General features: G+C 42.9%; 1 pseudogene; it reads right to left on the bottom strand.

Moving 5' to 3' along the window:
* Nucleotides 1-3,608: 3,608 nt before the first annotated feature.
* The window catches only part of LOC134366501 (developmentally-regulated GTP-binding protein 1-like), a 63,319-nt pseudogene continuing 41,258 nt past the window's right edge, over nucleotides 3,609-25,669 (bottom strand).

Here is a 25,669-nt window from a genome sequence, read left to right as displayed (position 1 = left end):
GACTTAAAGAGTAGTTCATAAGTACATAACAAAAGTGCCTAGCTCATAGAGTGTGATCCAAGCACTGCCCCATAGTAATTGCTCAATAAAGATAAGTTATACTTATTATTATTGTCATCATTGCTGTCAATATTGCAGTGTTTGGCACATGACATGACACTGGAGTGTCAGCCCCACAAGAAAAGTCATTTTGTGTCTCTCTTGTTCCATATCCCCAGCTCCTGGAACCATGCTTTGCCAGTAATAGGTGCACAATACAAGTTAGTTGAATGAATGAATAACTGTAAGCTGCTATTATGATGGTCATGATGCATATAAAGTAGGTAGCATGGCAGACAGAACCTAGTAAATGCTCAATAAATGTTAGCTCATTGATGTTTGCTCTTGTTATTATTAACTCATGTCACAGAGGCCCCTCCAGCTCTGTGTCTTTGCTGATACTTAACTCACAGGAAGTAGTTAGGCTACTGGTTGTCAACATTGGTTGCACTTTGGAATCACCTGAACTTTGAAATCATCATGGAAAAATCACTGATGGCTGATCAATTCCCAGTCTATGACCCACCTCTTCCCTCTCACTGCAAAATACTAACTGATTTACAAAGGAAAAGGAGCAACTTTATTACAGTGGAGAAGCCTGGAAGATACTATCTTCATCAGGGAATCAAAGTGAATTATTATCTTATGGGACAAATCAAAATTGTAAGCCACCCAGTTGGGTACAATGAGAACATAGCATCATCTCTGTGATATTCTTGCCAAAGATGAATAACCTGAATCTAACTATAAGGAAATGTCAGACAAGCACAAACTGAGAGACGTTCTACAAAATAACCTTCAAATGTGTCAGGGGTTGACGAACTGTTTCATCCTGTAGGAGACTGAAGATATCTGACCAATAGCTGCAACTTTCTGAACTGGGTCCTTTTGCTATAAAAAATATTATTAGGATAGTTGGTGAAACTCAAATAGAGTCTGAGGATTAGTGAATAGAAATGTGACAATGTTAATTTTCTGATTTTGATGTTTGTATTGAGGTTGTATAGGAGAATGTCCCTGTTTGTAGAAAATAGAAGTTAACATGTTACTCTCCGTTGGTTCAGAAAAAAATTTTTGTATTGTGCAGGCAAATTTTCAATAAATTTGTGATCGTTTAAAAATATGGAATATTATTTAAGAATTCTGATGATTGGGTCCCAATTAAATGTTGATTTAATTGGTGTGGAGTGTGTCTTAGTCAGTTTGGGCTGCTACAACAAAAGTACCATAGACTGGGTGCGTTAAACAACAGAAATTTTTTCTCACAGTTCTGGAGGCTGGAAGTCCAAGATCATGGTGCCAATATGGTCAGTTTCTGGTGAGGGTTCTCTTCCTGGTTTACAGACGGCCGTCTTCTTGCAGAAGCAGACTCTCTCATGTCCCTCATAAGCGCACTAATCCCATCATGAAAGCTTCACTCTCATGACCTAAAGACAACATGCAAGCCTACAGAAAAGTTGAATGAAATGAGTAAAGCCCATCTCCAAACACCTTTACATTGGGGGCTATGGTCATAGATGTGTGCACCCTCACATTGGGGGTTATGGTCATAGACAGATGTATGCACCCTCACATTGGGGGTTATGCTCATAGACAGATGTGTGCACCCTCACATTGGGGGTTATGGTCATAGACAGATGTGTGCACCCTCACATTGGGGTTTATGGTCACAGACAGATGTGTGCACCCTCACACTGGGGGTTATGGTCATAGACAGATGTGTGCACCCTCACATTGGGGGTTATGGTCATAGACAGATATGTGCACCCTCACATTGGGGGTTATGGTCATAGACAGATGTGTGCACCCTCACATTGGGGGTTATGGTCATAGACAGATGTGTGCACCCTCACATTGGGGGTTATGGTCATAGACAGATGTGTGCACCCTCACATTGGGGGTTATGGTCATAGACAGATGTGTGCACCCTCACATTGGGGGTTATGGTCATAGACAGATGTGTGCACCCTCACATTGGGGGTTATGGTCATAGACAGATGTGTGCACCCTCACATTGGGGGTTATGGTCATAGATAGATCTGTGCGTACCCGAGTTTATATTCATACCTAGATTTTAAAACTCTGTCTGCTGAAAGGAACCAGAAGCAAGGACACCTTAGTGTCAATGAGCACACCTGGCACCCATATCTTGGTTTTAAAATACCATTCTTCAATAAGAGATACCAGGGCTTCTTGAGAAAAAAAAAAAAAGGATAGTTCTTGTTCTAGGGATAGAAAATACAAATTGAACCTGATTAAGGGCACTAAACCCACCATGAAAGACACCATCTCCAAAGGCACCATCTCCAAATACCATTCCACTAGGGGTTATGGTTTCAGCCTATGAATTTGGGGGACATATACATGCAATCCATAACAGAGTACAGCCTGGTCTTCAGGATTTTAAAAATCTCCCCAGTTGTCTAATGGGCAGGTAAATTTGAAAACCATGGGTTAGATAATTTCTGCAAGATGATCAGTTAGTTTTCTATGACCAGTTATTTCCCACCATCTGAAAACCCGACACTGGGCAGAGTTTTTAGAGGGTGACAGACTATTGCTGTTCCTCCCTGTAACCTCAGAAGGGTGAGTGTAAGCTTCCCTCTTGGGCGTGTAGGTGTCAAGGGGTGGCCAGGGCTCCTCATACATAGGCAGTGCTGTGACAGCTACAGGTGACCCCCCCAAAGCGTAGAGACTCTCTGACAACCCCTAGCAAACTCATCGGTCAGATAAGACTGGGTTTCAAGCCCTGGCTTTGCCACTTACTAGCTGTGTTTTTACTTCTGTTCTTAAGCCTCAAATTCACCCCCCACACTTCCTCATAGAATTTTTGTGAGGATTAAATGAGGTCATTAGTGCATGAAAATCACCTAGCACAGTGCCCAGAATGGAATAAAGATTCAATTCCTGGTAGCTATAGCATTATGAAAGTAGTGGGGGTAAGAAGCCCTAGGACAGGCCTTTTCCTCCAAAGGCTCTGAAGGGTAGAGAGTCCACTTTTGACATTGTGTCTCTGGGGTGGATATTGCTAGGAGAAAGCTGCAGAGAACAGTTGTTTGAAGGGGAAAGGAGGTTAATTGTTTTAACTTGAGCAGAGTGAACTTGGAAAGTGAGAAATCCTCCCTGTTGCAATAGGTCTCTGGTCCAAAACCACACCTGGCTTCGCATCCTTCTAATGATAATCCCCACAGAGTTCCAGGTGTTCAGCCTGGTGACGGATGGCAAGCCCTGCCGAGTTCAGAGGGACAAGATGAGGCTATATATAAACCCGACAAAGTTTCAAGAGGCAAAAAGATGCATGACCGATTAGGACAGCTCCCATCGCTCCGGGAACGTGCTGAAGCTTTTATTTCTGCCCTGGCTGACTTCTGGCCTTTGTTCCTTCTTGGGAGACAAGGAGGTCCTGTGGCCACTGTTCCCCATCTGTGAAATGGGGTGAGATTTTCAACCCTGTGGGAAGTCGTCTGTGCGATGCATCTCTGAAGGCTCTGGGTTGCCACAGCTCAGTGCCCTCTGAAGAGTTGCTGCCAGTACTCCCAGTGGCAATGGCACCAGGGCCAGATGATGCTTCAGGCGATGTCATAGAGGCCAGCGGGGGGAGCTGGTGGCAGCAGTGGTGGGGACAAGCCAGGAGGCAGCCCGGAGTCAGGCAGGATGGTGCTCCTGGAAGGTGGTGGCTGTCATCCGGCTCTGCTGCAGTCACTGAACCGCACGTATGGACAGAAGGAGGTGAGCTCTGCAAATGCCAGGGGAAAGCAAACTCAGACAAGTCGTGACAGGTGAGCGCAGAGTCACTCGACGAAATGCAATCTCTAGAATAGAAAGCCAACCATCTGGGGCAAACCGTGGACTTGCAACACGGAAGAGGTGTGAGAGGCCACCTCTCCTAATTCCTTTATTTGATAGAGGCAGGAACTCGGGCGCAGAGAGTGCTGGTGACTTGCCCAGGGTCCCACAGCTAAATAACGACAGAATGGCTCATTGTTTCCTCGTCAAGTGATCTTTTCAGTATGTGGCTAAGCATATGTCAGACTTTTGCAATTCACTGTCTCCCAAATAAGATTAGCGCAAGGAGGCCATGTGGCCTGGTGGACAGAACAAAGGAATGGTCTTTTGGGTCTTTGCCCTTCCTCTGCTCCTGTACCAGCAGTGAACTCTTAGAGTGGCATTTAGTGCAATCATTCAGAACTTGGCTTAGGCACAAAATCTTTCCCAACCCCTGGGGGGTGATGGGTGACAGGTATACTTTCCCTGGGGAAGCAGAGAACTGACCGTGAGCTGGAAGGCATGTGTCAGTCCCGGAACACAGGTATGGTGAGGGCTGTGGTCAGTGTAGTCCTGCAGTGTGACTTTCAGTTAACTCCCTTTCTGTCCAGTCTCTGGCGCACACACTTCACAGGTAAAACAAGGCTCCCTCAGGGGAGCCCGTGGGGCTGTGATCACGCTTCACCCCAACCTCAGGCTCCCATTGGCAGCGGTGGCAGTGCTGTGGGCATTGTCAGTAGTTGGGGTGACAAGCCTGGGGGCAGAAGTGGTGAGGTCTCGGCAGTGCTGCCTCACTGCCTAGAATGACCCCACCCCACAACACCAAGGGGCCCTCCCAAAGATGAGGGGTCCCCAAACCATCCTGTGCTGGGGAGCCCCAGCTTGGGAGCTGGACGATCTGGGTGCAGTTTCTTACCTGCAGCTCTTAAAGGCTGGGTGGGCTTGAGAAAGTCACTTGACACCTGAGCTCCCGTTTCCCAAGCTGCAAAATCATTGAGAAACTACAGTTGTTATAAGAATTAAATGAGGTAGCGTGATAAAAAATACGTAGAATAGTCCCAGAATCTCAGGAGTTGCTCAAAAGATGGATTTCTTTCCATATTCCCCTTAGGTTCAAATATCATTGAAATTGTTTCCCATTTCCCCAGTTATCTACCAGGTGGGCAAATAAGTATTAGATACACACACATGCACACACAGGCTCTTGTACATAAATTCTCCAGGCAAAGAATCATAGACCATCCGTGCTCAGAAGCACTGTGGAAGTCCCCTAGTCCTGAGCTCTTCTTCCCTAAGTGGGGGGTTGGGGGCTTGGAGATGGGCTGTGGCTTGGTCAGGTTTGTGCAGGCACAAGCGGCATGACTTGCACCCAATTCCAAGTCACATCGTGGTCTCCAAAATTAGCTGTGGGATGCTTTGGGAGTGTGATCCTATTCTTGGGTGGTCGATGTTAGGAAGATCGGCTGTGGCTTTGTGACTCTGAGACTGGAATGGGGCACGAGGCTGGATGCAGTATCTGGCTGACCCAGAACGTCTGATATCATTTCCTCCTCCAATATTTTGGGATCATAATAGTTCAAGTTAGGCCTCGTGCAACTAAGAACCTGGCAGCAGGTAATTCATGAAAGACATAAGAAGGAGACGTGGCCTCACTCCAGGCCACACGATTGCCAACACATCCACCTCTTTGACTTAGTGAAAAGGAACTAGGCACATGCAAAAGTGAAGGAAAGAAATCACCTGATATTTCAAAGCTCATTTCCAAAGAGAGCGTGAACATATTTTTTTCTGTTTTCTCTCTCTCCCCTCTGTTTTGCCTTTCTTTCTTTTTTTTCCTGGGAAGGTTGGAGATCCCCTAAAAATGATGACATCCCTTTCCATCTCTGTTAAACAAATGTTGTCGCATAAATAAATCACGACCAAACATCACTAAAGGGCAAATGCTCATCTCTCCTCTCGCTCATCTCTCCTGCGTCTCTGCCAAGTAAACCAACTAACACAAACTCTACTCCCACGCTTCCAAAGTCATGTTTATTTTTCCTGATTTTTCAAATGACTTTGCTCATTACAGAGAGTTTGGAAATCACGTGGAACAAAACAAAACAAAGCAAAAAGACAAGCCGCTTACAACCCCACAAACTCTGAAGTGATCCGTGTTAGAATTGGAGTCTTTTTTCTTCAAGAAAAGAGCACGTTTTTTTTTTTAATGGAGTTTTGGGAATGAATGAGGAGGCTTTTATGGGTTTTTTTTTTCTTCTATGCTTAAACAGCTTTATTGAGATATACTTCACATACCATAAAATTCACCCACTTAAAATGTGCAGTTCGGTGGTTTTTAGTATGATCACAGAGTTGTGTAACCACCACCCTTACCTAAATTTAGAACATTTCATGACCCCCCAAAAGAAACCCCTCTCAGCAATAGCTCCCCAATCTGCCCATGCCCACCTGCCCACCTGCCCACTCTAGGCAGCCACTAATCCACTTGCGGTCTCTTTAGATTTAAAACATATAGCATTTTACTCCTTTAGGTACTTTTCCTACAATTAAAGTATACTGTCATCATATGGTTCATGGACACAGCTTGGTTCCCTATCTCGGTTACTGTGCTGGTGCTGCAATAAACATGGGAGTGCAGATATCTCTTCAGTATCCTGCTTTCCTTTCCTTTGGATATCTCCCCAGTAGTGGGCCTGCTGGCTCATATGGTAGTTCTAGTTCTAGATTTTTTTGAGGAATCTTTGTACCACGTTCCATCATGGCTGTACTAATTTACTTTCCCACCAACGGTGTAGAAGGCTTCCCCTTTCTCCACATCCTCACCAGCATTTATTATTTTCTGTCTTTTTGATATTAGCTATTCTAACTAGAGTGCGATGGTATCTCATTGCGGTTTATTTGCATTTCCCTGATAATTAGTGGTGCTGAGCATTTTTGCATATACCCTTTGGTCATTTGCATGTTTTCCTTTGAAACCAGTATCTGCCTAAACCACACCCAATCCCCAAATCCCCTTCCCCTATTCCTTCTCAAACTTTTGTGAGATCTGATACAGAGGACAGGTGTTTTAACTTCTGGCTTATATTAATAAGTTTATCCTCAATAGATCTAAGAGATTACCCTAAAAATAAGTTTATTTCTCCAAATAAGTTAATTCATTGGTTTGTATTTCAAGCTGACAGTGTCCCCTCCTCTCTAGTTTGCTGTCAAATTTTCCAATCTTACAAGTGTCCCTTTGCCAATCGTGGTTGATTATGTGGATGTGAAGGTGTCCAGTCTCGCAGCACATCTGAGACCCCCCTGCTCCTGGCCCTCTGCAATCTCTCGACCACGTGGCTGGAACTCAAACGCATTGTCTGAATTACCTTCCTCCATACGTCACAGAAAACTCCAGTAACTCTGTCAGCATTTTACCGTGTTCGTAATGTGCCTCATCCACCCTTTGTGCTCAGAAGATTTGACCACCCTCCTTTTAATTCCCACTCCCACTTGGCTCATGAAGGTGGTTTATAAAGTATACAGAAAAGCTCTGAAAAAAAACCTCACCCTCGTGCACCTTCCTGAGGAAAGACCCTGACTGTCATACCTCTCCCAGTGACAAAAAAGAGGAAGGACCTTTTTTTCAGAGGTGGCCTGAGGAAGAGAAAATCCCAGAGTTCCATCCCCTGGTTGGTCTCTCTGGAAGATTCTGGGGCAGCCCAATAAGAGTTAGTGGGGAGAACGATTCTGGCGTTCTGGCGTGTCGCCTCCAGGGGGCTGAGGGAGACCTCATCTGTAGGGCAGGGGATGGCCGTTTGCTTCCATCCCTAAACCTTCTACAGGACCCTCCTGGAGACCCAGCCTGATTCCCTCTTCTGCATTCCTCACCCGCTCACGGGTCACTGGTGACTCATTCCGGATCCTAAAGGAGGCTTCCTGAGGATGGACCTATGTGGACCAAACATGGGGACAGAGGTGAGCATGCAGGTGCCAGAGCCAGCCTGGAGGAAAGAGAACTTGCAAACCTGAGTCCTATGTCCTCACCGTCCACCCAAGCAGTGATGTCCCTTGGGCTGGGACATGCTATTCCCCCTTTGCAAAACTATCGCTCTTGCTGCCAGATATGTACCCTAAGCCTCCCTCAGGCATCAGGGAGATGAATGGAAAATTCAGTAACCAGAGGACACAGAGACAGCCAGCCTGTGAGCAGGAAGCCTCTTTGAGCTCAGAGGAGCACCTTGGACATGTTGTCAGGCGCCCCAGCACCGACCCAAGCAGAATGGAAATTTAGCAAGAAGAGAGGACTGTGAAATTTGAGTGTGCTCACCCAGTCCCACGTTGGCACCAGAAATTTTTGGCATCCTCCAAACAGCTGCACAGAAGCAGTGGCCAGACCCATCTTGTGTTTGATGAATCGTCCTGCGTCAGCATCGTGTGGTGCCGACATCCTATGAGGACTCCATTAGTGGCTCTGCCTGGCCTGGGCTTTTTCCAAAAGATGAGCAGCCAAATACCCCATCCACAACAGTGATGGCACTTTGCGATTCTGGGTAAGCAAACTTATTGAAGTTCCAAAGATTCATCTGTGTCCTCAGTATTCATTCCGTGGCCTTATGAAGGAAGACCAAAGAAAGTGGCTTTACTTAAGTCAGAAAATGAAAGCTGAGAGAATTTGGCAGGACATGTATTTAGGAAAATAAATATTTTTTTCCTTATTGATATTTTTTCCTTATATAAAATAAATATCTTTCCTTATTCTGAGCCCAGGGCTTTACATCTCAGCAGGGTCAGGCATCAGAACAGGTTCTGAGTTTCTGAAGTTTCACCAAGTATGATTATAGAATCTACTTCTCTAGGGACTTTTCATATGCTTGCCTCTATATGTCTATAAAGTTTACAGATCACTTAATATACGCATCATCTTATCCAACTTCACCAAACTCTAGGAATCAAACATTCACTGTGACCTCCATTTTCTAGGTGATGAAAACAGGTTCATAAAAATGAAATGATTTGCTCAAACATGATGCCCCAAAGAGTGAATGGGCACCTCAACCAAAATTCTGACTCCAAATCTCATCTATGTTTTCCCCAAATAATGCAATATATCTTCCTGAGATGTGTTCAATGAAAGCCTGTTTAAATATTTTGAAGAAACCCTCAAACATCATACCTGTGTTTTATGACGCTCAGAAAATTGACTTGATCTGAACTTGCGCGTCCCCCGTGTGGCCACAAGATGGCAGGGTAGCCTCGGTGATGGAGAAAGTGGCTTCACTCTTCACACCAGTAGAGGGCGGTCGTCCCTTGTTTCAGAAAGTGAACCATGCAAACCAAAGGAAAAAAGAAAAAAAAAAAAAACCCTCAGTGTCGACACTGATGAAATAGGATGGTGGGAGGTTTGTTTTTCTTTTTTTCTTTTTCTTTTTTAAATTAGGCAGGGAGAGTTCAAACAAACAAGTCTCCATGTCCACCTCTGTGTTTGCTTTTGGAGGCACGGGGTCAGGACTGGGGCCAGCCGCCTCGCCTGCATTATTCATCTGTCCAGCTCTAGCCCTGGAACAAATGTGAAGAAATGAAGTCACTTCAGTCGAGGGAAAACAGTGTTGTTATTGTTGCTGGTGACAGTTCTGTTTGCCAACAAACATAAAAACATACTTTGGAACCCAAATGGGCTTGTCAGAGGGAACTTTTGTTCCATGTTTGGGCTGGGACGCTTCCAGATAGAAATCAGGCTGGCATTTGAACTTCAGGAGGCAGAGAGCTGTGCACAGCAGCTACTGACCCGAAAGGCTGGGTGTCAGCTGCAGTTCATATCTGGGTGGTGTAGGACCACAGCCTATGAGGCTCCTGGTTGCCAACTGGGGTCACTGCCTTGAATGGGTATCAGGGGGCAGGAGCATAGGCCATGAAGTCCAGGTTGATAAACTTGCCACGAAAAAGGGGGATTAACAGGCTTTGGATTCTGAGCTTTTGGAAGGTGGGCCTCACTTTGGGGCTTTGGGATAGTGAAAGCAGTCCTGATTTTGCAGAATTTATTCTCTGTCAATTATCCCAAGACTGTTGGCAGCACCTTCAGGATCTCTTTGCTACATGGATTAATTACTCAAGGGATAAAGCCATCCTTGCTGTGTCTGCTGCTGAGGATTTCGGGTATGGGAACTCACGTTAATGCCCCTGTAAGAAAGCATAATTCAGAAAGCCAATCTGCCTGTCCCTGCGACTGTTACATAATTCAAGTTGAAGGTCCTGTTCACAGCCGTCCGGGGGTTGCATCTTCCCTCTGCAGGTAGAAGCTCACTTGATAGACCAGACTTAACACTAACACGGAATCTATTTAGAAAGAAGAGATCATGATTAAATTACTACCATGGCCAGTGTCATTAAAACACTGTAGAACCAAAAGCATTCCCTGAATATCGTCCCTCTGCAAGACTACGCTCAGTGTCACTGAACGTTTTCTTTTCTTTCTTTTTTTTTTTGGATTTCATGTTGATATATTTTTCTTAACTTGTGATTTTTTTTTTAAAGCTTGCATAACATAACATTTTTCCTTTAACCGTTTTTCAGTGTACAATTCACTGGCATTAAGCACATTTATAATGTTGTGCAACCATCACACATATCCATTTCCAAAACTTTCTCAGCATCCCAAACAGAAACTCTGTACCCATTAAAATAACTCCATATTCCACCTCTACTCGCAGCCCCTAGTAACCTCTAGTCTTTCTGTTTTTATGAATTTGCCTGTTCTAGCTACAATGTCCATGTTGTCGCATGTGTCACAATTTCATTCATTTTTAAGGCTGAACATTATTCCATTATATTTCATTTGGCACTGAGCGTTTTCAACTGAGCTCTAAAGCTAGAAGACAACTCAGAGATGATCAGGTCCAGAATGGCCGTATTTGAGATGTCGAGCCCCCACAAGAGGATTCCAAGAGATGGTCACTGAGTGGATGAGCCCCTCATTAGACAAATAAAGTAACAGCTCCTGAGAAATGAAGTGATTGTGTAAGATCCGTGCTCCATGCACAAATCTCACACATACTCCAGGATGGCTCACCTCACAAAGACCATGAGACAGAGACCGTTGCAATCAGGCAAGAGGAGTTTTATTCCAGCATGATGGGGTCACTTAGTCTCCTGGACAGAAGCGACCCTGAGTTTACAGCACAAGCACCTTTTATACAGTTTTTCAGAACAGATCTTTGTGACAGGATGAGTTGTTGGTTATCTGTGGCACCTTTAGATTTATGGGTAGACTTTAGCAGGCTGGTACCCTGATAGATTTGTGGCGCCTTTAGATTTACAGGTGGGCTTTAGCAGACTGGTACCCCAATAAGGAACAGTGCATTTCTCAATTGTTTATCTTCCCTGGGGTCTGGCCAGGTGGCTTTTAGATAAGGAACTAGTCAGTTCCTGGAACTGGGTGGGGGTCATTCCCTCCTGGAATGTTTAGTGTGCTTGGGCCCGCCTGACCTTTGTATGGCCCCTTAGAAGCTGCTTTACTTAAAATGTTTTTAGCAAGCATTTGTTACAAAACTGCGTATATTAAAGTTATAGTTTTCTACAATTCCCCTACAATTTCCTACAATTGCCCCAATCATACACCTAATTGGTGGCTGACCAGGGACTAGAGTGGAGCTAAACAGTTTAATTTCTAGTATTCAGCCTCAGGTTTATGAGCACTTATAGCAGAGGAGCAGAAAGTATTCAACAGAGTGAGATTTGACAAGCTTTTTCTGTGAAGGGCCAGAGAGTCGGTATTTGAGCTTTAGTGGTTCCAGCCTGAAAGCAGCCACAAGGACTACAGAGGAATGAACGTGGCTGAGTTCTGATGGAACTTTGCTTAGGAAAACAGGCAGGAAGGAGGGAATGGATCTGGCCCTTGGACTGACCTCTGCAATAGAAGACTTAGTCTCTGACTTTCTATTCTTTAGCATATTCTAGAACTAAGCAAAGGGATAGTATTCATCTTTGTAGAGTATATTGACATTCCCAGCCAGTTGTTTCCATCCACATTAATAAATAGAATTCTTCAGTTTTTTCAATCAGGGACTTGACAGTGCTAATAAGGAGATTTATTTGCATGGTGCTCTTGTGTTCATGTTTTGTGTAGTCAGAGCTTGTGAGATAGTATCCTAGATGGCTTCAGCTGCTGGGACAGAATAGCATAGACTGTGTGGCTTAAACATTGGATGTTCATGTCTCACAATTCTGGAGGCTGGGAATTCCAAGATCAAGGTGCTGGCAAATCTGGGGTGTCTGGTGAGGGCCCTCTTCCTGGTTTGCAGGTGGCCCTTTTCTCCTTGTCTCCTCACATGGTGGAGAGAGAAAGAGAAAGCAAACTCTCTGGTGTCTCTTCTTATAAGGGCACTAAACCCATTCATGAGGGCTCCCCCCTCATGACCTCATCTGTGGAGCTAAGACTGGGTCTGGAGCTCACAGACCCCTCGAGCCCATTCACTAACCTTCACATGCAGGTCTACGAGCTAGGTAACAGGAAAAGGTCCTTGGAGCCTTGGTTGAAGGAAGAATAGTCTTTATTCAGCACGCACACATCTAGAAGCTAGGCAGTCCAAAGCGAAACTCGGAAACTCAACTGCTACTGGCAAAGTCCAAAGAAAAACTGAGAAGCTGTCAGCAAAGTAAACATGTTCTATTTTTAGATGCAAGCTCTCTGCTGACCAGCAGTTCAGGCTGCTGTTCCACAAACTCTGAAGAACACACAATAGCAACAAACTAAAAAGATACATTGGCAGGCATGCACACTAACTCCACCCACACACAGCTTGTTTACAAAGAATGTGCTGCACCACCCCCAACTGGACCTGAGGCAAGGGGGCCTGACTAAACTATTCTATTTTCCCCACATCATCTAACCTTAAATGCCTCCCAAAGGCCCATCTCCAAATACCCTCACATTGAGCATAAGAGCTTCAACATATGAACATGTGAATTTGGAGGGGATACGCACATCTGTCCATACTGTATAGGGAGATAAAGCAGCATGATAACACACTTCCATGATGTGGAAACTGGAGGAGGAACGGTAGAGATTGGAACCTGACACCTTCCTGTCTGACGTGTGCCTGACACTGTGTTATGTTACATAGTGTACTACTCATCTCATTTAATCCTCACAAGACCTAGCAGAGATTTTCATTATGATGCCAACTCTACCAGGGTGAGTACTGAGAGAGACTGAATGGCATGCTCAAATCTTATTCTAGTAAGCTGCAGAGCTGTCTAGAACTCTAGTTGTGTCTGACTCTCACTCCTGCACCACAGTGAATGGAAAATTCTAAGGAATCGTCACCTGTCCTGGGGAAAGGATGGCATTTGAATAATCTGTCTGTGCTTAACTCCTGCAGGCTCCTCAGGTGCCTAATAAATGTTCATTGAATCTCAAGTAAGTACTTGAAGGGATGACAAGATCTTTTTATTGTACATGTTTATTTAATGTTCTCTTTAAAAATAACTGTACTCTCCTGTCCCTAATCAGCTGGACGCACAGATTTGAGTTATAACAGGCAGGATTTCCCCCTTTGCTGTGCATGATGTAGGCGTAGGAGCCCTCTCCACACCCAGGCTGCAGCCACTGCCACAGGCAGGGCCGCTGGGCTCTGGGCAGAGCCTGGAGAGAGCTCCTGACTTCCTGTAGTTCTCCACTTTCCACTCTGGCTGGGTGGGGGGAAGCCACTTGCTGGGAACACAAAGGCACCATTTAGACTTCAGAGACATATCGTTTCTCAAAATTGGCGGCCAGTGTAGCCATTCTCTGATAAACACATGAGGCTTCAGGCCAGCACTCTGCCATGTGGCTTGGCTGTGTGCATGTGACTTTGGAGAAGACCTTTCCCTTCTCTCAGTTTCAGTTTCCTCCCAGGGCTGGACCAGGCAATCCCCGATGCCCCTTCCAGTTAGAGGAACAGAGAGCAGCCAGTGACATGCTGCGGGCTCTCCATGTGAGGTCTGAGGGGTAATGAAATCATTTTAGATAAAAATGTGACAAAGACCGGGCTTCCCCAGTGACCCAGAGGCCATTCTGTGCGTGGCAAACTCTGGAGACATCTCATACCTGGACTTCTCCTTTTGTGGGGGGCAGACCTCAGTGCATCCTCAAAGAGGAATCTGAAATAGCAGAAAGAATTTCAAACAGGATAGGAATTTGGGTTCTGCCAAGATACAGGAAAGATCTGGATTAGGGAGGGGGGCTGGCGGGGAACTGCTGACTTCCCTCAGGAGGCCTGGCTGTGACAGGAGACTTCGGCTGAAGTCCCCCCTCCTCACCCACGGTGTGTTTAAGTTGGGCACGTGACCCCCCCATCTTTGTGTCTGTTTCTAGTCTGTAAAATAAGGGTATACGGGGGATCATTTTGACTGCATATTCCACTCCAAAGAGTCAGGCTGAATGGAAAGTCAGGGCTTTTTTCTAAAATCAGTTTCGAGCACTTTCTAATATAAAGGGTTTGATCCTTTGTCATATTTGGTGCTAAATTATTATCCCATGTTTGTTCACTTTTTAATTTTGTTTATGTTTTGACATGCAGAGCATTTGATGTAGTTCATTCTAGAAATGCTTTATTTAAATGAATTTTTTCCATTGTTTTTATGCTTATAAAATCTTTTCTTTTTCATGAGGAGATCAGGTATCCATGCACAATTTTTAATAGTTTTGTTCTTTACATTTCACTTTCAAATATTTTTGTTTTTAATGTTTGAAATTAATACATACCCATTTGAAAAATTCAACTAGCATGTGTGTGTGTGTGTGTGTGTGATTTTTCATGAAAAAATAAAATGCCACATTCACATCCAATTTAATTACCTTCCCCCAAGGCAACTACTGTTAACAATTGATGTATGAATTGTTCAGACTTTCTCTAAATTTGTAGGGGGTGTGTGTGTGCACACTCATGTATGTGGCATTTATTTTTACATAAGTAAAATACAGTACATATACATGAAGTGCATATTATTCTCTGGCTTGGTTTACTTCACATCACACTAGTTCTTGGAAATCTGTCCCCCGGTGTGCATAGATCTACTTTATTCTTCTTAATTGTGTAATATTACATATTATTCATGTTCTGTAATTTACCCTTAACTTTTAACTTCACCTAAAATTTGTGTCAGTGAATGGTGTGCGATAAGGATCCAAATGGATTTCCCTCCCCCAAATAGCCAATTTCCCAACAGCAACCCTTTCCCACGTGTTAGGGGTGGGGGGGGGATGTTTCATTTTACTGTCTGCTTTAAAAGGTCAGCAGAGTGGATAATATATTTTAGAAATAAGGATATCCAAATTTATACGCCGCTCTCCTGTGTAGAAAGTGTTTTTCCATATGCAATCTCATTATGTTTCCTATTTTACACCTGAGCAGGTGAGGTGTAAGGTAAGAGGTGAGAAATCAAGGGTCTTCTCAGGTTATACAACCAAATGTGGAGCTGGGGCTTGAATTCAGGTCTCCTGACTGCCAAGTCCAAGCTTTTCCTGCACCACGGCCAGGAACTTAAGCAACATCCACAACCAAGAGGCAGGGCGTCCCTTCCTGCCTCCTCACATCCTGCTCTCTCTCCCTTCTTTCAACAATTTTTCATTGAGCTTCTACTCTGTGGCAGGCACTATGCTAGGGTTTGCCATTAAAAAGCCTCACAACTCTCAGAAGGGAATTATTATTTCAGTTTCCTTGTCTGTATAATGATCTGTGAGGTACATTTAAGCTCTAAGATCCATCCAGTTAACCAGGAAATTAAACTCACCAACTCACCAGTTTCCTTGAGCATTTTGTTTAAAATCAAAGATTTACTGTATTACTTTGAGAGCTTCATAGGAACCTCGCCCTGGAAAAGATTCTGTACAGTCAGTTGGTCTGTCCGGCCTCTTGCCTTGGACGGGTGAACAATACATTTTTTAGGAGTAACATTGCCGAGTCTTTCTGTTCCTTTTGATGTGGTTGTAGGTTTAAAACAAGAAACACGTATTAGTCCTATCTCACAGTCTCGGTGGGTCAGGAATTCAGGCATGGCTTAGCTCTCTGGCTCCGGGTCTCTCACCAGGCTACAATCAAGTCTGGGCATGGGCTGGAGTCATTTCCAAGCTTGCCTGGGGTAGGACCCAATTCCAGGATCACTCAGTGGCTGTGGGCAGGATTGGTTGGCAGGATTCAGTTTCTCGCTGGCTGCTGGTTGGAGACATTAGTTCCTTGCTATGTGGGCCTCTCCATTGGGCAGCTCACAACATGGGAACTGATTCCCTCCACAGAAGGTGACCCAAGATGGAAGCCAGGGTCCTTTGACACCTCATCCTGGAAGTGAGGTCCCATCACCTCTGCCACAGGAGGTGGGGATCATAGGGGACCATTGCTGGACTTGCCAATTGGAGTGCAGAAGAATACAGAGAAAAGTGTATCTCCCACACCTCCTTCTTTCTTGGCATTTCTCTTCTCCTCTTCAGCAGCAGCCTCCGGCACTATTTTCTTGTGTGTGCTCCAGGAGATATTCTATGCATGTACAAGTTTGTGGGAACGGTCTTTTTTGGTTTTTAAAATATACACATAAGAGTGAAAAAGGCAATCCACAGAGAAGGAGAAGGTAGGGACTTATCTAGTATCCATTAAGAACAAACAAAAATCCTACAGATCAAAAAGAAAAAGCTAGATGACCCAATAATAAAGTGGACAAAAGACATTTTACCCAGGAAGAAAGCCAATGGCCACTGGACACATCAAGTGGCGCCAGACCTCAGTAGTCATCAGGAAAATGCACAAAACAGCAAGACACCACCACAACACGTGGGGACAGGGAAACATATGGGGTGGCAAACAGCAAGATCTGGTGCCCACCTGCAGCGCATGAGCGAGCAGGTCTTTCCAGGCATCTTCAGCATGTGGGGTTACCACTGTGTTCCAGGTCAGCCACTGTCATGGTTGTGCGGTGACACCCCATGGTGGCTCCAATGTGTCTTTCTCTAATATCTCGTCACATACTCACGTGCCATCTGTAGATCCTCCTCTGTGAAATGTCCGTGTATGTCTTTTTTAGCATTGTTTAACTGGATTATGTTCTTCTACTGTTAAGTTTTGAGAGTTCTTTATATATTCTAGGTTGTTCCTTTTTTTTTTCAGTTTCATTGATAACACTTTTTGAGAAGCAATGAATATAAATTATGGGAAGTTCCTGTTTATGTGTGAGAGCACTTTGATTTCAACACTAACCTAAAAGCAGTATTATTTACCTCTTTACTATGAAATATTTCAAATATTCATAAAAATATAGAGAATCATATGTAAGCTTACATACCGATTTATCAGATCTTACCATTTGCCATTATAATTTCCAATCTTTTTTTAAAAAAGAAAATGCAAAATCGGTGGAAGCCCTTTGTATATTCTTTTATATTTTGTTCCAGTCCAGGAGGTGACTGCTATTCTGAATTTATTGTTTGTCATTTCCATAGGTGTTTTAATGTTATTTCTATTCATAATGTATAGTACTGGTTTTCATATTTTTTGTTTTTTGTTTTTTTTTTTAAAGATGACCGGTAAGGGGATCTTAACCCTTGACTTGGTGTTGTCAGCACCACGCTCACCCAGTGAGCAAACCAGCCATCCCTGTATAGGGATCTGATCCCGTGGCCTTAGAGTTATCAGAACCACACTCACCCGAGTGAGCCACTGGCCAGCCCGTGGTTTTCATGTTTTAAGCTCTATCTACATGTTATACTGTACAGACCATGTCAGCATGTTTTTATTTCTAAATTCAACATTATGTTTTTGAGCGTTCTCTGTATTTATATATAGCTCTAGTTTATTCATTTCAATTGCTGTATAGAACTCTGTTGTATCACAGTCCATTCATCCATTATCTCACTGATGGATTTTAGCAGTTTCCACTTTTTCTTGCCATTAGAAACAGTGCTGTCATGAATCTTTTTGTGCACATCTGTGCATAACTGGGAACAGGATTACTGAACCAGTGGCATCTCTAACACATCAGACACGCTGTTCAAGGGGCTGGCACCAGGGTTCACTCCCCTGGCAACATACAAGAGTTCCCATTTTTCCTTTCCACCTCTTCACCAACACTTAGTATTGCTAGTTTTCTTCTGTTTTCCCACCTACTGGGTGGGAAATGGTATTTCAGAGGTGATTTAATTTGCAATTTCCTGTTTACCAGCTTGGTGAAGCGTCTTTTCATATGTATGTTAGTCACAGCTCTGTCCTCTTGTTCATGTCCTTTGCTCTTTTTTTTTTTTTTTTTTCAGTTTGGTTATTTCTTTTTCTTACAGATTTATAAGTGTTTTTAACATATTCTGGGTTCTCACCCTTTGTTACAAGTATCTTCTCTCAGTCTGCACAGTCTGTAGTTGTCTTTTTTCCTAAGCTGCCTTTTTTGAATGAAAGTTATTAATGACAACAAAGTCAAATGTACCAATCTTTTTCTTTGGGATTTGTTCTTTTTCTTTTTTTTTTTGAGATTTAAGGTAGAAGTGAAGAAACTTCTGAATTTAGCAAATAATAGCAAAGTTGTCTTCTAAGTAAGTTTTTAAAAATTGTTTATTATTGATGATTAGCATATTGTGATTTGTTCTTTTGTATCTAGTTTTAAAATCCTTCCCGGCTCTGAAAATGTAAAAATAGTACCTTCCATTTCTTCTAGAAGTTTTGACTTTTTAATTTAGGTATTTAATCTATATTAATTCCTTTTTGTTGTTGATTATGTTAAGAATCTACTTTTATTTTGCTTTTCTAAATGAGATAAGCGATTGCACCAGTACCATTTATTAAATAGTTTATTTTTCCCCCCACAGGCACAAAATGCTATTTGTATCATACATCATTTATACATACATATATATATGCACCTGGGTCTGTTTCTCAGCCTCTATTCTGTTCTTTTTCTCTTTGTCAATCCCTGTGCTGATCCCACACTCTCTTTAAGTACAGTAGGTTAATAACCATCTAAAACATTTGGTAGGCCTGTTATTCTTCCTTCGTCTTCAAAATTGACTTTAGCTATTCATGGCCTTGTGTTCTTCCTTATGAATTTTGGGGGCCTCTAACCAACCAAGCTAACCAGCCAGACCCATATGAATTGTTTTTTTGGTTTTGGGGGGGGGGTTGGCAGCTGGCTGGTATGGGGATCCAAACCCTTGACCTTGGTGTTACAAGGCTGTGCTCTAACCAGTTGAGCTTACCAGCCAGCCCCCGACATGAATTTTTTTGACTAGTGTGTCAAGTTTTATCTTGTAGGGGTGGAAAGGGGGTGATGCATTTCCTCCCCATCATAAGGGTCACGGCCAACACGCCTATAACGAAAGACAGACCAACAAGAGAAAAGCATACCACATTTATTTGATCATAGTTTTACTGTGACATAGAATCATTCAGAATGAAGACCCAAAATTACAAGGAAAACTACCCATTTTTATGCTTAGATTCAAGGAAGTATGTACAGCTGTTGGAAATATGATTGGACAAAAAAGATGGGATCTAATGCTAATAGATTGTGTGGGGAAACCCAGCAAGGCCTGTGTGTTCAGATTTTTTTTTTTTTTTTTTTGGCCTCTCTGTGCAGCATTCCCTCCTCCTGGGTATAGGGTAGAATCCTTCTGGAATGAGGGTCTTAATTTCTTTATGGCCAGCTGTTATCCAGAAAGGCAGGGGAAGGTTAGAGTAATATTTTTAGGCTTTATGGCTGGTTTGGGAGAAAAAGGGTGCTGGTTTCTATGGTCCATGTTAGGGAAGAGGAATTCTGGTTTCTATGGCTTGCCTCAAAAGAGATTGAGGGACCAGAGACAGGAGGGCAGGAGAAGGTCAAAGAGAGACTTTGTTTCTGAAGCTGCTTATTAGACCTTCACTTTGGGGTCTCATTTTCTGAGCCCCAACAACCTAAACTCATCAGATACAGAGAACTATGAAGAGTTTGTGGTGAAGTGGTATCTTTATAACATGCTGTCCTTTCATCTATGAATGAGGTCTAATTCTCCATTTATTCAAGATTTCTTTTATGCCTTTTGCTAATATTCTGTAACTTTCTTCAAAGGGTCTTGAATATGGTTAGAAGAGAAGCTTATCCTTTGATCTTGGTTTCTATCAGGAAGAATTTTCCCCGAGCACACTTCTCCACCAACATCACTCTTGGAGAGATGTAATGACTCAGCTAATGTCCAATTTGCAAAGACCAACGCACCTTAACTCTATCCTTTTTGTGGGGAGATGGGGGCTAAGAAACCTGCACCAAGCAGGCACTTGGCTTCTTTCTTTAGGTGCTGTGGATTGATTGAATTGTGTCCCCAAATTTCATATATTAGAAGGTTAATTCCCACCATTACTGTTGAGAAATGTGGGAAATCTTATCACAGTAGTCAAAGGTGGGGGGCCTTGAAGAGGTGATTAGATTGTGGGACCATGATGTAGTGAGTGGATTAATAACAGTGGTCGGGGGTGTGTGGTTCTGAGGACTTTCAAAGGAGAGTGAATGAAAGGTTAGTCTCCTCCTGCTCTGCCATTATCTGCCATGTGAGACCCCTGGGTCACTGTCACCACCACCAAGACCCTCACCGGATGTGTTCCCTGGACTTTGGACTTCCCAATCTCTGAAACTGTAAGCAATACATTTCATTTTCTCTGTAAATTACCCAGTTTCAGGAATTTATGTTATAAGCAACACAAACAGACTAATACACGAGGGTAGGCTGTTTATTCCTGGAGGTTCTGTTGACTATAACCTGTGATAGTAGGATCCTTAACTCACTCCTGATCTCAGAGAAAAAAATTTCAACATTTTTTCATGAAGTACGATGTTTCCTGTGTCAAATGACTTTCTACACTTATTGAAATGGTCATATGACCTTTTTCTTCTCTACTCTGTTTACAAGGTGAATTGCACTGATTTTTTTTCTTGTAACTATTAATTTTGAAACAATTTAAAACTTACATAACACTTCACCCAGATTTACCAGTTGTTTACATTTTGCCTCCTGTACTTTATCATCGTTTCCCTATATGCATATAGTATACGAGGGGTCTTCTAAAAGCTCACAGAGAGATTTGTACTATCTTTTCACTCCATTTTCCACAGACTTTCCAGAGTACCCTTGTATGTGTGTGTTACTTATTTTTCTGAATCATTTTAGACTAAATTGAGGATATTATGCCCCTTTACCCCTGAGTACTTCATTGTGCATTTACTAAGAACAAAGACATTCTCTTATATGACTGGAATTCAATAAAGCCAGAAAATTAAACACTGATGCATACTATCCATATGCGTGAATATTAGATCAATCTTGCATTCTTAGAAGAAACCCCACTGTGACATGTTGTTTTATCCTTATTATACCTTATTGGATTTGGACTCAATTGGCTCATTCTGTCTTCCTTCCTGTCTTCCCACCTCTTCTCCTCCCTCCTTTCTCTGTCTCTTTTTCTTTTTCATTCTTTCCTCTGTTTATGAGAGAGCTGGACGTTATAATTTTCTTCTTGGAATCACCTTGCTCAGTCTTACACTGTCCGCTGTGAAGAATCCTCTCTTTTTCCATTCCCTGGAAGAGTTATGTAAAATTAGTACTATTTCTTCCTTAAATATTGTAAAGAATTCATTTATGTCTTTGTGCACTATAAACATGCTTTCTTTTTTTAAAGGTTTGTTCATAAAATTGACTTCATCAGAGATTAGTTCACATTCAGATTCTTGATTTTATTCTCATTGGATTTCTTTATGTTTTGGGATTTTGGTTTGTACATTACTGTTCCCCCCAAGCTCACTGAAGCTTAAATTGTGTCCCCCAAAGTTCCAGGTATTGGAAACTTGGCTCCCACTATGACAGTGCCGGGAGAGTGGGAAATCCTGTTGTGATGATTGACAGGTGGGGCCTTGGGGAGATGATTGGATTATAAGGGCCACACCCTAGTTCATGCGTGTGGTCCTGAGGGCTTTAAAAGGAAAGCACATGAGGAACTATCTCTCTCTCTCTCTCCTCTGCCATTTCTGCCATGTGATACCCCTGCATTGCTGTAAAGCCACCACCAAAGAAAACCCTCACCAGATGTGTTCCCTGGACTTTGGACTTCCCAGCCTCCGAAACTGTGAACAATAAAATTTGTTTTCTTTATAAATCACCCGGTTTCAGGTATTAATGTTATAAGCAACAGACATGGACTAATTCATACACCTATTGTGAGTGGGAGGTTTTTGTTTATGTGTTCTCTCTCTACCTTGCCCCCCTGATGTTTTCCTCTGCATCCTTATGTTTCAGGTGTTCTGAGTATAGCCTTGACCCTGGGCGGGGATGAAAATACAGGGCTCCTATTTCCACTCTCAGCTCCCAAAAAGATGCCCTGAGTTCTATCTCAGGGACCTTTGCCTAGGAAAGCAACAGGACAGTGTAAAAAGATATCAGCTGCAAAGACCATAAGCCTTCACTGTAAGGGTGGTGCTGAGAAGAGGCGATGGGAGTTGGGGGCTACCCTGCTCCCCTCTGCCAAACTTCCCAGAGAAAAGCAAATTTTTAACTGCCAGAGACTGATAGGGAGAGATTGAAAGAAAAAGAAATTAGTTTCCCTAATTGTGTCACTTTTTTATATTTTTATGACATTCTGAACAATCTCAAAAATACCTAATTAGGTAGAAAATAAAAAGGAAGAAAAATAATGACCATTTTCAATGTAATTGACTATAATAATATGGAATAGAATTAGAATTTAAAATTTCTACTGCAGTCATTTTATATTATTTTTTAAAATACATTTTCCCTAAGTAATGTTTGAAAATAATTAGCGTATTCAAGTGGTCTAACCTTGTACATTAGTTAGTTCCTGATATTTCTTAAATAAAAGATTCCTAGTGAGTTTGAATGGTAACTAAATCTGTACATTGTGTAAAACTCTTAAATTAGAACAAATGTAGAAGATGAAATTTTTTCCAGGATAAAGCTGAATGTAACAGCTTCTGCAGTGTGAATTTACTCTTTAATCAATAACACAACTAAAGAGGCACATTCAGTCTTGTGTGCATGTGTATGTGAGTGTAAGGGGTTAAAATCTTATGTTTTCTTTATTCTGTGAGCATGTGGTGGCCAGCCCAGAGCCAGATTGAGCCATGTTAATTTCCCAAAAGATTTCAAAGAATTATCTTTTGAAAAGGGGAAGTTTGGGCTAATAAAAACCAGGATAACCTCCGGCAGTCACATGGAAAAGAATAGAACAAATTACTCCTGGCTTGTCCAACATTGTTGCCGGGGGCTTTCTGTAGCCAAACCAGACTGCTCTGTTTTTCTTTATTCCAAAGAGAGAAGTTGTTTCAGTAACGTCCTGGGAAAGGTAAGAGTAGCAAAGCTGTGCCAAGTGCTCATCTGTTCCCTTTCTTAGGTTCAGATCTTCAAGAGAGGCATTGTTAAGGATTACAAGGGCTTTGGCATCGTAGGCCCTGGGTTTGGATTCCTGTTTTGCCACTTATAGCCAGGGAGGACTTGGGAAATTTATGTTTCCACCCTAAGCGTCGATTTCTGCAACTATTACAGAAGATAATTAATGCCTACCTCATGGCCACTATTATGAAGATTTGGATTATGATAAAGTCTGTAATCCACCTGGCACATCCTGAGAACTAAAAAACTGCACGGGAATGCCTGAATTATCCTTATCAGATCAGATCCTCTCTTCAATCTCTGACAGTCACTGAAACATGACCTCTTTTATAAGTAGCTTCTTACAAGTTGTGGGCCAGATGATTGATTTGGGTTTTGGGTAAAAATTAAGGAGTTTTAAAAATAAAATATATCAGTTATCTATTGGCTGTGTAACAAATGACCACCAAAATTAGCAGCTTAAAACAACCATTTTATTTTGCTCCCAGATTCTGTAGGTCAGGAATTCAAAAACAGCACAGCTCCATGATGTGTTTGGCCTCAACTAGGAGAGTGGAGGGGCTGGGGGTGACTCACCAGCTGGGAGAGGAAATCATTTGGAGGTATATTTATGCACATCCCTAGCTGTCAGTTGAGAGCTCACATTAGGAGCACCTATACATGGCCTCTCCATGTGGCTTGGGCTTCCTGACAGTATGACAGCCTTGTACTTACAATACAACCAACGATCTGAATGCAAGGTTCCCAAGAACACCAGGCAAGAGCAGGATCACTTTTTAGGCCACAACCTTGCAAAAAGTCACATAGCATCACGTCTGCTGAATCTCAAGCCCTTCCAGGTTCAAGGAGAGGGAACATAGCCTCGACCTCTTGCTGGAAGGAACGTCAATGTCACATCGTGAGAACATATAGAAATAGGAGATACTGTTGTTGCATATTTGGAAAATACAGCGTGTCCCAGGGATGAGTCAATAGTAAGTCCTCAAAATGTTTGACTGGATCTGGCAGGAGGGTGAAAAATAGATTTGAGTAAAATAGCTACAAGGCCATTGTCACAGTGATGCAGGTGGAAATAAGGAAAGCTTGAAAAAAGCAGTGACAGAGGCAATGGAGAGAAGGAGATGGATGTCCAGGATGGAACCAATTTCATGTAGGCAACAAGGAAAGAAAAGAAAAAGTGAAATAAGAGTCCAGAGGTGTTGGGGTTTGGGACCTGCGTGCCCAGAGGGGTGGAGCCATTATCTGAAATACGACAGTCGCAGAGAAGAGCAGGAAACTTCCCTTTCCTCTTTACTCACCACGAGCTTGCCCCCTTTCCAACAACTCAACGTTATGTACAGTCTCCTCCTATCTTGCATGCATGTCCTTTGCTTTTCACAAAGCTGCGTGTTAGCTCAGATCCCAAAGCCTCGGTAAGTCCCTAAATGGCTGGGATGACGTCAAGGGCTGTGAGTGGAAATGAAGCCATATATGGATCTGATTTTGAGTCAAGATACTGTGCGAACTTGAAGCTTTACCTATATAAAACTCCAGGAAGAAACAGGTAGACAGGTGGAGCTTCTGCAAAATGTTTTAATACCACCCTGAAAAGGTAGGATGCAACCACTGCCTGGTGCAGGATCTCAAGTTCCTTTTTTATGGCATTTTCCATCCTTGGAGGTCAGGCCCTTAGGACTCTTAGGACTGCATAAATGATCATGTTTTCTTGACTTAAAGGGCAATGTCCTCTTCTACACTGGTCTGCTGTCAAGGGCACAGAGGTGGCTTAAGTACAAGGCCTCGCTTTACTTCACTGCAGAGAATTTTGGGTTCACAAGAGATATTGCAATAAAGTTATGAGATCTTTTAAAAACATTCCCGGTGAATGCCACCTTTCTCCTGGTGTTACCTAGAGAGAGCTAAGCAATTATTCCGATGAAACCATCGTTGCTCGGACACTTCAGGAACTGGCCTTTAGGAATTGCATTTATAGTCACTTTGTGAATTGGCATCACTATCTACCTTGTCCTCCACCCCAGATTGCCTTACCCACTATGTAAGTCAGAGCTTTTTTATTTGTAAGTGATGGGGATTAACTCAATTTCAGTGAAAAAGCAAATTTATTGGCTCACATAACTGGAAGGTTGAAGCAATCTTGCATCAGGTATCAGTGAATCTGGGATGTCTTTGGGGCACCTCCCCTTTTACTTGTCTTTGCAAATTCAGCTCATTCTCTGTCACAGCAGATGGGCTTCCTGTATGTGCCAAGAGAAATGGCAACCCCAAGAATGTGGCATCCCGGTTTGGTAACGTCAGGGAAAAGAGAACCTGTTCCCACCTACCTCCAATTCCCCCTCCGCACACCCCACCATCCATATATATTTATGGGCAAGACTGATTGTCCTAGACTGAGTTATATGCTCATTGCTGTGGCTAGAAGAGAAGTATTTGTTACTGGGGGGGGGGGGGGAAATAGGAAAAAAGCACATGTTCTGGGTGGACAAAAAATAGTGGTGGCCAATGGTTACT

This window comes from Cynocephalus volans, chromosome 18, assembly GCF_027409185.1.
Source record: "Cynocephalus volans isolate mCynVol1 chromosome 18, mCynVol1.pri, whole genome shotgun sequence".
Classification (NCBI taxonomy): Eukaryota; Metazoa; Chordata; class Mammalia; order Dermoptera; family Cynocephalidae; genus Cynocephalus; species Cynocephalus volans.
This window is presented reverse-complemented; position numbering and strand designations above follow the sequence as displayed.